The following is a 15087-nucleotide window of genomic DNA, read 5'->3' on the forward strand; positions in this document are numbered from 1 at the left end:
AACTTGTCCACATTGTTGCATCCGCTTCACCAACTGCTGCAGGCCGATACAAAGTGGAATTGGTCCCCACAATGCGAAGAAGCATTCAAGACTTGCAAACAGCGTCTGCTAAAGAGCAAGTGGCTTGCCCACTATAACACAGAGATGAAGCTGAGACTCGCGTGTGATGCATCTCCATACGGAGTAGGAGCCGTCATCTCACATGTTCTACCGTCAGGTGAAGAACACCCTATTGCATTTGCATCACGGACTCTGTCACCAAGTGAGAAAAATGATGCTCAAATTGAGAAGAAAGCTCATGACAGACACTCAAAGACTGTCAGAGAATTCAAAGAGGAAGAGAGGGTGATGGTACGTGATTTCAGACACCCCAAGGGCCTGTGGAACTCAGGTGTGATCTTGCAACGCAGAGGACCTTTGACTTACCAAGTCCAAATTGGTCATCGCCAGGTCAACGTTCATGTGGATCATCTACTACGGTCCAACGCCCCAGCAGAGACATACCGAGAGAACAAGAACAATAACGATCCCCAGGACTATTCTCCTGACTGTGGTCGTACGGAAGAGACAGAGCCTGACCTTCCACCCGAACCTGGCCCACCACAGGAAGCCCAGGAGGAGCGGAGATATCCTATTCGAGAGCGAAGGGCACCTCAAAAGCTTGACCTGTGAGTTGAGCTGGTTAAGGAGGTAACGGACAGTTAAACAAACACTGTAATATGTCCTAGATAAAAGGAAAGAAAAAGGACATTACCTGGGTTAGTTATTAGGACAAACTCCATCTTCGGGGCAGAATAATCCCCTGGATTTGTGCTGGGCTCTGAAAAGTCTGCTTCAACCCAGTAGTTGAAAAATGTTTAAGAATGCATTGTTCAGATATTGCATTAGTAGTTACCTAACATATTTACCTTGTTCTCTGGGAGTTAAACACTATGGGGGAGGAGTGTAGTATCTGGGATCTACATCTGTTTATATTAGTTACTGTGCTGTTACTAAGCAGTAATGCATTACGGCAGTGTTACGTTACTACACCTAATAGGAAATGCACATGCGCACTGGAATGCGAACTGTAGAGCACGAGTTTTTTTTTGACCAAACGACAACTAACTGTACTCCCGTCTCCTGCCTGGTCATTTCTCCACAACATAAATATTACAACATTGAGTAATGTTTTAGGTTAATTCGATATATTTTGAATATTAAAATGGGTGATAGTTTATTCTGATGTTGTAAATATGAGATTACACATGGAAACAATTGTATTTTTATTACTAGTAAATTATTAATTATTAGAAATGGTTAAATCGACTATACGATCACAATGACTTGATAGACATTTTTATAGGTTTTTTTGTTAGTATATTATACACCAGAATTATGGAAAATTGCTGTGGGAGTGCTATTTATATCCTGTCGACTACTGATAATTTATCCATACTGTGTGTGACCCATGATTGCAGCTTTGGAAATAATATATATATATATGCAAAGAGGTAGGGCTATGTTTAGGTTTTGTCATGTATCAGCAGGTCTGTATCAATTTCCGTAGCCTATTCTAATTGTATTTGTCACATGCGCGGAATACAACGGTGTAGTAGACTTTACAGTGAAACGTTTACTTACAATCCCCTTAACCAACAACGCTTAAAGAAGTTAAGAAAAATAGGTGTTAAGTAAAAAATTGAAAATTAAAGTAACAAATAATTAAACAGCAGCAGTAAAATAACAATAGCGTTATGTACAAGTAGGTAGAGTTAAAGTGACTATGCGTAGATAATAAACAGAGAGTAGCTGCAGCGTTAACGATGGGTCTGGGTAGCCCTCCTAATCAAATGTAGGCTATAGAGCACAAACGTGTATGGCCGAAAAAACTATTAAAAAGCCATTTCAACACCAGGGTATGCTAAACCATTAATTTAGAACATAATGGTTTCATTATTTAAAATTCTAACCTCTGACCCACATACAGCAGAGGACACAAGGCTCAACAGAAACCGCTCTCATTTCCACTCTGATTGGACGAAACGGGCCGCTCGGGAACGCGCAAACATTGCCGCGCTCCCATGTGTTTCCAGGAGATTTTCGTTTCCCCTTTGACCTCTAGTGCGCGTGCCCGCCCAAATCTGGACTCAAGCAGGGAGATGCGCGTGGCCGAATTTGACGAGATAATTGGGAATAGAGGACGTTAAGCATAGGACTAATACAGTAGATACAATAATTGTCCAAACGTTTGTCACATTATTGTCAGGGTAAAATATGAAAAAATAGCCTGGGAAGAATTGGAAAGGTGCAAGCTACCATGGAAGGGGATTGCGGTTTGCAAAGCGCACCGGCACTACACATCTAGATCACCATTCCGCTAGACGATGAGATTAATTACTTGGGTTTTATATTGGGTTGAAGCATTGTTTTGCAGACTAATTTAGCATCTCGATGGACTGTAAACAGTATTGCAAATTGCATGCATTTCAACGGATGATATTCTGAATAGGCAACAATGCCATTAATTTATATAAATTATATTTCTTAACCCATCTCTGGATCTGCGCACAGTTGAAGGATAAAATATAAACTAAAAGTGCGACTATTTGTTGTTTTTGTCGTTGTCCTCTCGCTAATGTGTTTACGTGTTTCATCTGATGGATTAGTTTAACTGTCGACTGTAGCCTATGTAGCTCGAAGGGAACTGTAGCCTTCACCAATATTTTGGGGGAGATTCATCGGACTTGCCATATCATGTATGCTGGACGTAAAAGGAGAAAACCAGTCCAGAGAGCGTAAGTACAGTTTATTTATACGAATTGAAAGGCCTTTTCGCAAACAGAAATAGCCAAATGTTCAAAGCCCTGCATCCATACCAGCTCGCCCCGTTTAGCGCTCAATCACTCATCTTATATTTGTGCAAATTTAAATAGCATATTTCACCTGAATTAAATTGATAATGTCGATGACACACGATAGGACACATATTCAGGTGGGCCACCTCCAGTCGTCAGGGGCCTGATTGGTATCACACTTGCCCCAGCCAGGCTAATACACCTGACTTTCAAAAATTAACTAATCATGATATGCAGTTTAGTATGCAATTAGTTTAATCAGCAGTGTTTGCTAGGGATGGAGAAAAAGTGTGACACCACTCCGGCCCCGGAGGACTGAAGAGACCCATCTGTGGATGAACTAGTTCCTTCGCGCCCTGTTTGACAGGCAGAAAGGCCTCGACCGGGCACTCGCATTGTAAAACAGTTTATTTGACTATAAGACTATTCATTTGTGAAAATATATATATATAGGCTACCTTAAATCAATAGTACAACTATTGTGTGATCGTGTTTTAAAAAATGATTTCGCAGTAAGCTAAAAGTTGCGTGCGCTCCAAAGTTGCACTTGTCGTCAAAAATAGTTGCTGCGTTTGTTATTTCGTTATCACGTGAAGCCATAATTTACTGTTAACGTCGTTGCATTATTTTTGTTCAATTTAAACCAACATAAACAACGTAAACATTTGTATTTTGAAATAATGTTTATACATCCAATTGGTTGATGATGCAATTCTACCACATAGCCGCAAATATGCTGCGCCATTTTAGGTTAGTCAACACGCCCCTTTATTGACTGTGTAACATACATTTTTGAATTAAACAAATGGCTGGGATGTCCAATGTTTGGTGGGTCGCAGGTGCATAAGGCCAACACTTTCTGATATTTGAGCGCAATCACCTTGCACCTGCTGAAAGGACACTGGAAGGATGTAAAACCATTCAAATTTTCACAACAAATGGCTTTGAAGTATTATTATGTAATAATTATAGTATTATTATTGTTACATTTTAATTTTTAGCCTGTGTATTATTATTTTGAAATAAGCCTATTTTATAATTGACTAATTCACTAGTGAAAATGTACCTAACATGTGTTTACATAAATACATCTTTGTTGAACCAACAGTATGTATGTTGTCAGTGGAGAATGTGTATGTTTATGACATAATTCTAGAAGTGCATTCAGTGCTCTGGTGCATTTATTTGCATGATTTGTTAACTCATGAGTGGATTGTTGAAGGAGTTCTATAAATTATGACTCAAAACATATTTACAATTTAAAATAAAATAAAAACATTGTGTTATTCACATGACGCAAATCAGGTTTTAAATTTAGCATTTATTTTTTGGCTGTTTTAATCATTTCAATTTGACTCTACTTGTTGAAGTATTTTATTAATGATTAATTTACCTATATTACAGGTATCATTACAAATTATACTTTTGTATTAATAATGCTAATAATGAATGAGAACTATAATCAACCGAAGACCCTAGAGTTTTATGTAAAACTGTCAAGTTAAAAATAATGATTTCTTCTCTCCTTGCAGCGTAAAACCGCCACAATCAGAAGGGGCCAAGTCGAACCCCTCGAAGCGCCACCGGGACCGTCTGAATGGAGAGCTGGAGAGGCTGGCCAGCCTCCTCCCCTTCCCTGAGGAGGTCACCACCAGCCTGGACAAACTCTCCATCCTCCGCCTTAGTGTCAGCTACCTCCGGGCCAAGAACTTCTTCACCGGTAAGAAGTGGTCCACAAAGAACCCTATTATTGCTCTGGAACTATTGCTTGAATAGGGCCCTTAGTTTGAGGTCCTCAATAGAGTGCTTCCTGAAATGTTGTGCTTCCTGTGTAGACATAAGGTCCTTGTTTTGTAAACAGAGGTCCAATGATCCCTCGCTGTGTACAGCACAAGGGTGTGTTAGCATAGCACACGGCCACTACAGTATGTAGCTGAAGCCTATCCTAAAAATATGCTCTACTTAAAGAGCATCAGAGCAGGGAGCTATCAAAGCAGTTAGCCTGATCCCCTTCTAGCATCCCTGTGCTGACTTGCTGTCTTGTCTGTACAGTTAGTAGATGGAACAGAGCAGTATGGTAGTTGCTATGCATAGTCATGGGAAGCACTGTGAGGAGCCACTGGGACTTTATAAGCCAAGCTTCCATCCCTAGAACTCTTATGAAGATGTCAAAACAGTAGAGAACCTGGGTCTTTCATGGCCTGTATTTCCTGACACCTTCAAAGTACATTTAATCAGCTGTGAAAGCCAGCCTCACTCAGCCAGCCAGCCTCACTCAGCCAGCCAGCCTCACTCAACCAGCCAGCTTCACTCAGCCAGCCAGCTTCACTCAACCAGCCAGCTTCACTCAGCCAGCCAGCCTCACTCAACCAGCCAGCTTCACTCAACCAGCCAGCTTCACTCAACCAGCCAGCTTCACTCAGCCAGCCAGCTTCACTCAGCCAGCCAGCCAGCCTCAGTCAGTCAGCCAGCCAACTTCACTCAGTCAGCCAGCCAGCCAACTTCACTCAACCAGCCAGCTTCACTCAGCCAGCCAGCCTCAGTCAGTCAGCCAGCCAACTTCACTTAACCAGCCAGCTTCACTCAACCAGCCAGCCTCACTCAACCAGCCAGCTTCACTCAGCCAGCCAGCCTCAGTCAGTCAGTCAGTCAGCCAGCCAACTTCACTCAACCAGCCAGCTTCACTCAACCAGCAAACTTCACTCAACCAGCCAACTTCACTCAACCAGCCAGCTTCACTCAGCCAGCCAGCTTCACTCAGCCAGCCAGCCAGCCTCAGTCAGTCAGCCAGCCAACTTCACTTAACCAGCCAGCTTCACTCAACCAGCCAGCCTCACTCAACCAGCCAGCTTCACTCAGCCAGCCAGCCTCAGTCAGTCAGTCAGTCAGTCAGTCAGCCAGCCAGCCAGCCAACTTCACTCAGCCAGCCAGCCTCAGTCAGCCAGCCAATTATTTCATCCTGGAGAAGAAGGGGCCTCAATTTTTCATAGCTGTGACTCTGCCTTCATTTGTAGTTAAGGATGGAAGAGAAAGCAAGGGCTCCATTAAAAACAGAGGAGAGTGTGTTTGGGGAACAAAATAATTGCATGCAAAGAGGACGGATTTGTATTTTTTCTCTCCTATGTTGTGGGGAAAAGATGCTATTTTAGGCAGAGCTCTTTAAAAGAGAATGCTGCAATGCGGGCGATGGATACTCTGGAAGCATTAATAATTAAGAGAAACCCCAGAGTTTAAAGAATTTATGAAATGGAGGGAGGACAGTGTTTGTTTAAAACTGTGGCTTCTTGAAATGGCTGTTTGGGGTGTGACAACTGTATCTCAATCCGGGGCCTGTGCTACCAGTGTGTTGGGGGGGAGATATTGCAAATGCGTGGCTTTTTTTGGTGTGAAGGGAGAGGACATGTACAAATACTCTGTGGGGAGGAATGGAGATGCTGGAAAGGGGTGGGGGGAGAATCCAGTCTTTAGTTCTATGGGACTAAATAGTCAGTAGCTTTAATCGTTTGAAAAAGCCATATTATTTGTATTATATATATATATATATATATATATATATAATATAATAAAATATTATATATATACACTTTGTTTTTACATTTGAACCTTGATAAATGTAGTAATTTCTTGGGTCGTCGAAGGGTTGATTCGTCTCTGAAATTGTGTGACTTTGCTTGATTGGATGCATGATTGGCACTATGAATATAACTGATTGTTGTGTTATGGGTCTAACAAATCTCGTCACCCTGTCAAAATATATTGTTTATATTGTATTGCAACGTCACAGGTCAAAGTGTCCTGCCAAGCCCTCGTGTCCTTGTTGTGTTACTGCATTAGCCTAGTTCCTTCCCTGACTGCACAAACAGTGAGTAATTAACAGGCCTCACGTTCAGGAAGTACATGATGAGAGAGTGAGCCTTAACCTGCAGCCTTATCAACACCCCTATCAGCCCATCATGTATGCCTGCCTGCCTGTCTGACTGCCTGAGGGCGGGCCCATGGCCTCCGTCTCTGTGTCTCCCATCATCATTTGTTGTATGTAAACAGAGCTGCTGCTCAGTGCGCTGGGATTAGGCCCAGGTACAGTGTTGGACGGGTGATTTATGAAGAGGTGGCTCAGCTCTGCCTAACCGTCCAGGTCTCGGTCTCTATGGTGGCTAGTAGGCCATTTAGCCACCACCATCATTACCCAACCACTTGCTGTTAATTAGCTGAGTTTGCCTACCGAATGCTGTGTAGTGTTGGTTTAACAACCACAGTGAACTAGCATTGTGCTCTGGTAGGGACACTATGTTCTGTATTTTTTAAGAATACCTCAGATGCCCTCTATTATAATATGTCTCTTTATTTATCTGGGTGTGTTGTACCATAGGCCAGTGTTGTTGCTATGTGTGGAATTAAATGTCTTGTACAAGTTGAACAAAGCCTATCAGAGCCTGTTTAATCCGTCTGACAATATTATCCATCCCAGCTGCCTCCTCTCCTCCTCCTCTTCAGGCCTACTGGCATCCGTCCTCTGCCAACCTGAAGGAATGAGAGCAGGAGTGCCTAAAACCTAAAGCACAGTAAATACCAGATAATTGTACAGTATGCATAGGCATTTCTCCCCGATAGGCAAAGCCACATTAGACAGTATTTGGTTTGTTCCATGCTAATGCCTCAGACAAGGACATCACTCTATGTTCTGGTCCAAATGTCCTGGGTGCTTAAGGAGGAGATTCTATCCTGCACCATGCCTCCTGTACTTAGCCGGTTACATGTACAACAATTCACTCTCAGGATTATCAGTAACCCGGGAATGAGCACTATACAACCACCAGGATCTCATCACAGGGAATCATGGGAGGCTATAACATCCTGGTCTCTGATGGGAGGCAGCTACCCACTAGGCACAGACATCAATTCAATGTCTATTCCACATTGGTTCAATGTAATTTCATTGAAATGATGTGGAAACAACGTTGATTCAACCGTGTGTGTGTCCAGTGGGTAGGCTGTTTTGTCCAACAAGGCACCCTATTCCCTATGTAGTGCACTACTTTTGACCAGAGCCCTATGGGCCTTGTAGTGCACTATGTAGGGAATAGGGTGCCATTTGGGATACCTGTGTGAGCTCTGTGACCCTGGGGTCCATGTAACACACCATGGTGGCCTCACACGCAAATTTTGGGTGCGGGAACGTTGCAAAATAAATGTTGTTAAATTATTTCAGCCATTCGCTCGTCTGCATCAACGAGCGCCTGCGTAGCCAGGCGCTAAAATATAACTGGGTTCTGTTTGAGCCGTTCTGCAAGTCCTCTATTGGATATCAGGAAGATACAGACCCACGTGGATACTTGAAAGACCAAGAAGGTGAGAATAATTAAAGATAACTGACTAGGTTTCCCTTTTTATCTGTGGATTAATCGTCGGAGTAGATCAACACAACATTTTGTATGACTCTGGGTCAACATTCTACAAAGAACCAGATAAAAAAAAGGAACATATGCATGTCAAGTAAAAGAACAACCCAATGTTCATCTCCTAGCAACAGCAAGCTAGCTAAATGTGTGTTTCGACCTCCCAAATTAGTATAGTTGTTTCACAGTTGGTTTTGATAGTTTAACCTGCATGTGATGATCGCGTCTGGTGGGGATAGACTAAATCAACATGCAGTCAGTATGTTCGGTAATCAGGATTTTGTTTGAATGTTAGTGTCCACAGAATGTGTTTCTGTGTAATGTGTCATGCACTTCTGTTGATGGCATTGTCTTGTGCTAGATATTTACTGCAGCGTAATGTAACGCTCAATGAGTGAATGGGTGTGGAGTCAGGCGCAGAGAGCAAAGGATGTGGGGAAAAACACGCTTTAATGTCCAAAATCAAAGGAACAAAATAGTTATACCGAACACAGGCGTAACTATAAAAACAAAATAGTACCCTTAGGTAAAATACCAGGACAGCGAGAAAACAAAACACTAACACCTCTCACAAATACCGAAGAACAAGCCCGCACAAACAGAAGTGGGCTAAACGAACTTAAATAACACCACCCTAACAACCAAACAATGAACAGGTGAAAACAATTAGACAAAACCAAACGAACACGGAACAAAGGATCGGTGGCAGCTAGTAGACCGGCGACGACGACCACCCGAACAAGAAGGGGAGCCACCTTCGGTAATATTCGTGGCACGTAAACGCTTTACTCTCAAACTGTCATAGTTTTGCTGGTGGCTTTGGAACTTTCTTTTTCAGTGAGGTCAAATCTCTATTCGAGCTGGAAACTTCGCGTCTGTGTTTTATTGTCATGGATAATTCACCCTGGAGAATCAATTATATGCTTATTAGTCAGCTATTGTGCAATCTTTTCCCCCTGTGTGTGTGTGTGTGTGTGTGTGTGTGTGTGTGTGTGTAATGTACTTAAATAAAATTACTTTAAAGTACTAAATATTTTTGGGTGTCTGTACTTTACTTCAATAGATTCCTAAGGAAAATAATGTACTTTTTACTCTTGACACCCAAAACTACTCGTACATTTTAATGCTTAGCAGGACAGGAAAATGGACCATTTATCAAGAGAACATCCCTGGTCCTACTGTCTCTGATCTGGCGGACTCACTGAACACACATGTTTTGTTTGTAAATGATGTTGGAATGTGCTCTTGGCTATCCATAAATTAATTAAACAAGAAAATGGTGCCGTCTGGTTTGCTTAATGTAAGGAATTTGAAATTATTTCTACTTTTGATACTTAAGTATATTTAAAACCAAATACTTTTAGACTTTTATTCTAGTATTATTTTACTGGGTGACTTTTACTTGAGTCATTTGCTATTAAAATCAACATTTTACAAAAAAATTACAATTGCATACTTTTTCCACGTGTGTGGGGGAGGGAATCATTGTGACACACAGTAACATAAAAACACACTATGGCTTTCCACGGCTGCTGTAAGAATGCAGCGATAAGAAGTGTGTATATATCTGTTCTGAAAGAAGCCCTCTCAGAGCTCTGGCTCTGGTCTCTAATGTTGCCAGTGTTTCCTCTGTTAATGGGCCACTCCCTCTGTGATGGAGGTCCCCACACTAACAACCACAGACAAGCCAAGCTCCAGTTGTGTTTCCTCTGTTAATGGGCCACTCCCTCTGTGATGGAGGTCCCCACACTAACAACCACAGACAAGCCAAGCTCCAGTTGTGTTTCCTCTGTTAATGGGCCACTCCCTCTGTGATGGAGGTCCCCACACTAACAACCACAGACAAGCCAAGCTCCAGTTGTGTTTCCTCTGTTAATGGGCCACTCCTTCTGTGATGGAGGTCCCCACACTAACAACCACAGACAAGCCAAGCTCCAGTTGTGTTTCCTCTGTTAATGGGCCACTCCCTCTGTGATGGAGGTCCCCACACTAACAACCACAGGCAAGCCAAGCTCCAGTTGTGTTTCCCTCTGGCTGGCAGGCAGTCAGATTATAAACATAGATGAGGACACAAATCCAATGCACTCATAATATTTTGTGCAATGTAAAAGTGTAAGCCCTTCATTTAGATGGGACAATAAGAAGGCTGAACTATATAGAAGGCTGATTAACTCCGTTGACATTACACAACCCCCCGTGTATCAACCCCCCGTGTATCAACCCCCAGCATTAGAAACCGCCTTCCACATTTTATATGACACTATTTAACAACACAATGCCCTAAATTTGCTTCCACCGTAGTTTTTTTCATTCGGTCATTCCATTTTTTTTCTTTCTTTTTTCTTCATTTTTACAAAGAGGTTTAGGGGCCCCCTGGGAGCGAGGAATGGCCCTTCCATTGTGAGTTCTTCTGTTGTAAAGACGGAAGGGTGAAAGGTGCCACCTTTATCACCACGTTTCTCCTGTGAGGTGGAAAATGCCAATAACTAAGCTAATAAGAGCGCTCCTGGGATTCCTGGAAGAGCTGTCTTTACCAGCAACCAACCAGGAACCTCTCTGTTGCGCAACTTCCTGGTCCATAGATAGCTAATGACCCAGTCCCTTTTTAAATGGAGTCATGTGCTTTTTGCTGTGAAGCTTAGTAATATCAAATGTTATTGGTCACATACACGTGATTAGCAGATGTTATTGCAGGTGTAGCGAAATGCTTGTGATTCTAGCTCCGACAGTGCAGTAATATCTAACAAGTAATATCTAACAAATCACACAACATATACCCAATACACACAAATCTAAGTAGGATTGAATTAAGACTATATACATACGGACGAGTGATGTCAGAGTGAAACGGACTAAGATACAGTATATACATATGAAATGAGTAATGCAAGATTTGTGAACCTTAAGTGACTAAGATACCGTAGAATAGTATTAAATACAGGATATACATATGAGATGAGTAATGCCAGATATGTAAACATGATTAAAGTGACTAGTGTTCCATTCCTTAAAGTGGCCAGTGATTTCTAGTCTATGCCTATAGGCAGCAGCCTCTAATGTGCTGGTGATGGCTATTTAACAGTCTGATGGCCTTGAGATATAATCTGTTTTTCAGTCTCTCGGTCTCAGCTTTGATGCACCTGTACTGACCTCGCTTCTGGATGATAGCGGGGTGAACAGGCAGTGGCTCGGGTGGTCGATGTCCTTGATGATCTTTATGGCCTTCCTGTAACATCGGGTGGTGTAGGTGTCCTGGAGGGCGGGTAGTTTGCTCCCGGTGATGCGTTGGGCAGACCACACCACCCTCTGGAGAGCCTTATGTGCAGTGTAGTCATTTGACATCATGACCAACATTCATAAATCTAAAATTGAATGTGCAATTTACACATCTCAACAATTAGCTGTTTCTTATCAAAATCTGCTTAAAGAGACTGTGTTGGGTATGCAGGTTCAGGATAACCGATGCAATCCAATTACAATATCATAGGGATATGTATGGTTGTTGTGATTGGGGGTATGGTTGCACTCTGACCTTTGGCCTATAATTGCTGTATATATAGATTTGAGATTAGAATGAATAATCTCAGTGAATTCTGAAAGGGTTCTGTTTGCTTTGGAGGGTTGTTCGCCAGCTTGTTCAGACTAATACTGGATTAGCAAGTTACTTCTGCTCCATGCATCGCTTCTCAATCACTACTTTTAAAATCTTGTTTCATTATCTCAACTTTCAACACCGAGAAAAAAAGGGGAGGGGGGGGTTTAGTAAGAATATCTTGAGGGTCTCTCTTGAACGGCCGAAATTCTTTTCTTTTTTTCTTATTGAGGTCATTCCTGTGTTCACCACAGTGAAAGGTTCTGATTGATGTCAAAGGCCTTACTCCTTAATATCCTCTCAGTTCTATAACTAAAACTATTCGCCTCTGGTTCAACATAGTAGTGTGAAGGAAAGAGATGTCAAGTACTATTGAGTAGGATAGGTTTGAATCCTGGTCTGTTGCTTAGTGGATCACACTGGAAAATAATGCTTGAAAGTCATGTGTTCAGTTCTCCCTCTTTTTGGAGCAAAAATACAGGAGTTTACATTCAGTATGTAGATAGGGGCGGCAGGGAGCCTAGTGGTTAGAGCGTTGGGCCAGTAACCAAAAGGTTGCTGGATCAAATCCCCGAGCTGACAAGGTAAAAATCTGTCGTTCTGCCCCTGAGCAAGGCAGTTAACCCACTGTTCCCCGGGCGCCGAAGACTTGGATGCCGATTATGGCAGCCCCCCTCACCTCTTTGATTCAGAAGGGTTGGGATAAATGCGGAAGACACATTTCAGTTGAATGCATTCAGTTGTACAACTGACTAGGTATCCCCCTTTTCCCCTTCCCTAGATAGGTAAGCCATGAGAAAACAATAAATGGATGGCTGAGAGGATATAAAAACACATGTCCATGTAGGTGGCCCATTCTATCCAAAGACAAGCTTAGAGTGGCTTTAGTATAGAAATAGACACAGGCAGCAATACTAATGGACATGTAGAACTAGGAGGACGTTATGCGACTCTCCATGGATCAGGACAGAGATCCAGATCATAGCCATATCCTCCAATGGGATAGCCGTGTTGTATGCATTCTCGTTAAAAAGAGTAGTTCGTAGAATTCTATGCTGCTGTATGTAAACAGTTGAAATGAGTTCAATATGGATTAGGTCAGCGCTTTTGCTTCACGTGTTGCTATAGGATACATCTGTACTGAAATGTGTTTGATTTAAAATCAAATCAAATGTTATGTCACATGCGCAGAATACAACAGGTGTAGTAGAGTTTACAGTGAAATGCTTACTTACAAGCCCTTGACCTACAATGCAGTTTTAAGAAAATGGAGTTAAGAAAATATTTAGTAAATAAACTAAAGTAAACATTGAAAATAAGTAACACAATAAAATAAAAAATGAGGCTATATACAGGGAGTACCAGTACCGAGTCAATGTGCGGGGGTACAGGTTAGTTGAGGTAATTTGTACATGTAGGTAGGGGTAAAGTGACTATGCATAGATAATAAACTATGCATAGTAAATAGTAATGCAAATAGTCTGGTTACCATTTGATTTGTTGTTCAGCAGTCTTATGGATTGGGTTGTAAACTGCCTGTTATTCAGGCCCAGAAGCTAGGATATGCATAGATTGGTAGATTCGGGTAGAAAACACTCTATAGTTTCTAAAACTGTTAAAATAATGTCTGTGAGTATAACATAACTGATATGGCAGGCGAAAACCTAAGGAAAATCCATCCAGGAAGTGCCATTATTTTGAAATGGTTGTTTTTCCATTGAAAGCCTATCCACCCTATAAAGGGATATGACCCAGATTGCGTTCCCTATGGCTTCCACTAGATTTGAACAGTCTTTAGACATTGTTTCAGGCTTTTATTCTGAAAAATGAGGGAGAATGACCACTTTGAATGAGTGGACAATGGAAAGTCCCAGAGCTGTTTGGTGCACACGACCTAGAGCGCTCCTGTAGTTGTTTTTCCTTTATATTGACGTTATATTGACGCTTTTGTGCGGTTGAAATATTATTGATTATTTAGACAAAAAACATCCTGACGATTGATTATAAACATCGTTTGACATGTTTCTACGAACTTTACTGGTACTATTTGGATTTTTCGTCTGCCTGTTGTGACCGCCTTTGAGCCAATCGATTACTGAACAAAACGCGCCAACAAAACGTAGGTTTTTGGACATAAAGCGGGACTATAAAATAAACAAACTTTTGACTGGTACTGTATATCATCCCGTATGTACGACTAATACAACGTCCCTATCATCCACTTGTAAATAGCTCATTAAAAACTGTCAAACACTTGCTAAATATTGTTGGTGTTTTGAAATGGGTTCCTACGGTTTTGCTGCAAGCAAGCCTGCCTCTCTGTCGGACAAATCCCAAACAACATAGCTGGATCAGGTCATGAGCTGTTCTCTACAGAAAGTGTCAGTAAGCAATGTGATGCCTCTATGCGGATGGCTTGGATCGCTCCCAATATGGCTTCTACCCATCAGTCCAGAGAGGGGATGGGGGAGGGGATGTTTGATGCCCATAGTTGGAGCTCGTCTCTCAGTCCCAGGTACCTCAGCAGTATAGAACCATATTTCTACCTTGCTGTTCTCACCAGGACTTCAACCCCCCCCACCCCCACTCCACTTCTCCTACCACACAAGTTAGAGTCCATTGCCCTTTCACAAGCTGTCAGATTTTCAGGGACACTGCTTATTTGTCAGGTTTGCTTCATCAAATTCTCAGCCTGCCTCAGCCTCACACATGAGGAGAGGGTGGCGATAGAAGACCGGTTCTGTCTAGTATTGCTGTAGCCTATAGGCTTTAAAAATGAGAACTTCCCCAGAGACAGTTTTATAAAAGAAGGCTGCAGGGTTGTGCAGTTTGGCTCAGCAGCGGTTTACCGTTCCAAAGGAGCATTTCTATTCAGTGGTAGTGTTGTACGTGCTGCATCATTATCGCTAGTTCCTCCGAAGCACATTGGTGGAGCCATAAGTCTGACAGCCAATCAATAATTCATATTCTGATTTAAGCTTAAAATCATGTATTTTGACTTAAGTGAAATGTTCCATTTATTCATAAGGCAAGGAAATATCAAGTAGTAGTGGAAGTAATGTGTCCCTCACAAAGAAAGCACATACATTCGTCTGGAGATCCTACAATGGTTTTGGGTGGAAACAGTGGTAGGACGAGGCAGTGGTAGGACGGGGCAGTGGCAGGACTGGGTAGTGGTAGGACGGGGCAGTGGTAGGACTGGGTAGTGGTAGGACGAGGCAGTGGCAGGACTGGGTAGAGGTAGGATGAGGCAGTGGTAGGA

General features: G+C 42.3%; 1 pseudogene; it reads left to right on the plus strand.

Moving 5' to 3' along the window:
• The first annotated feature begins 1312 nt into the window (after nt 1-1312).
• Nucleotides 1313-15087, plus strand: part of LOC115130455 (aryl hydrocarbon receptor-like) — a 47616-nt pseudogene continuing 33841 nt past the window's right edge.

This window comes from Oncorhynchus nerka, linkage group LG1 (assembly GCF_034236695.1).
Source record: "Oncorhynchus nerka isolate Pitt River linkage group LG1, Oner_Uvic_2.0, whole genome shotgun sequence".
Taxonomy (NCBI): domain Eukaryota; kingdom Metazoa; phylum Chordata; class Actinopteri; order Salmoniformes; family Salmonidae; genus Oncorhynchus; species Oncorhynchus nerka.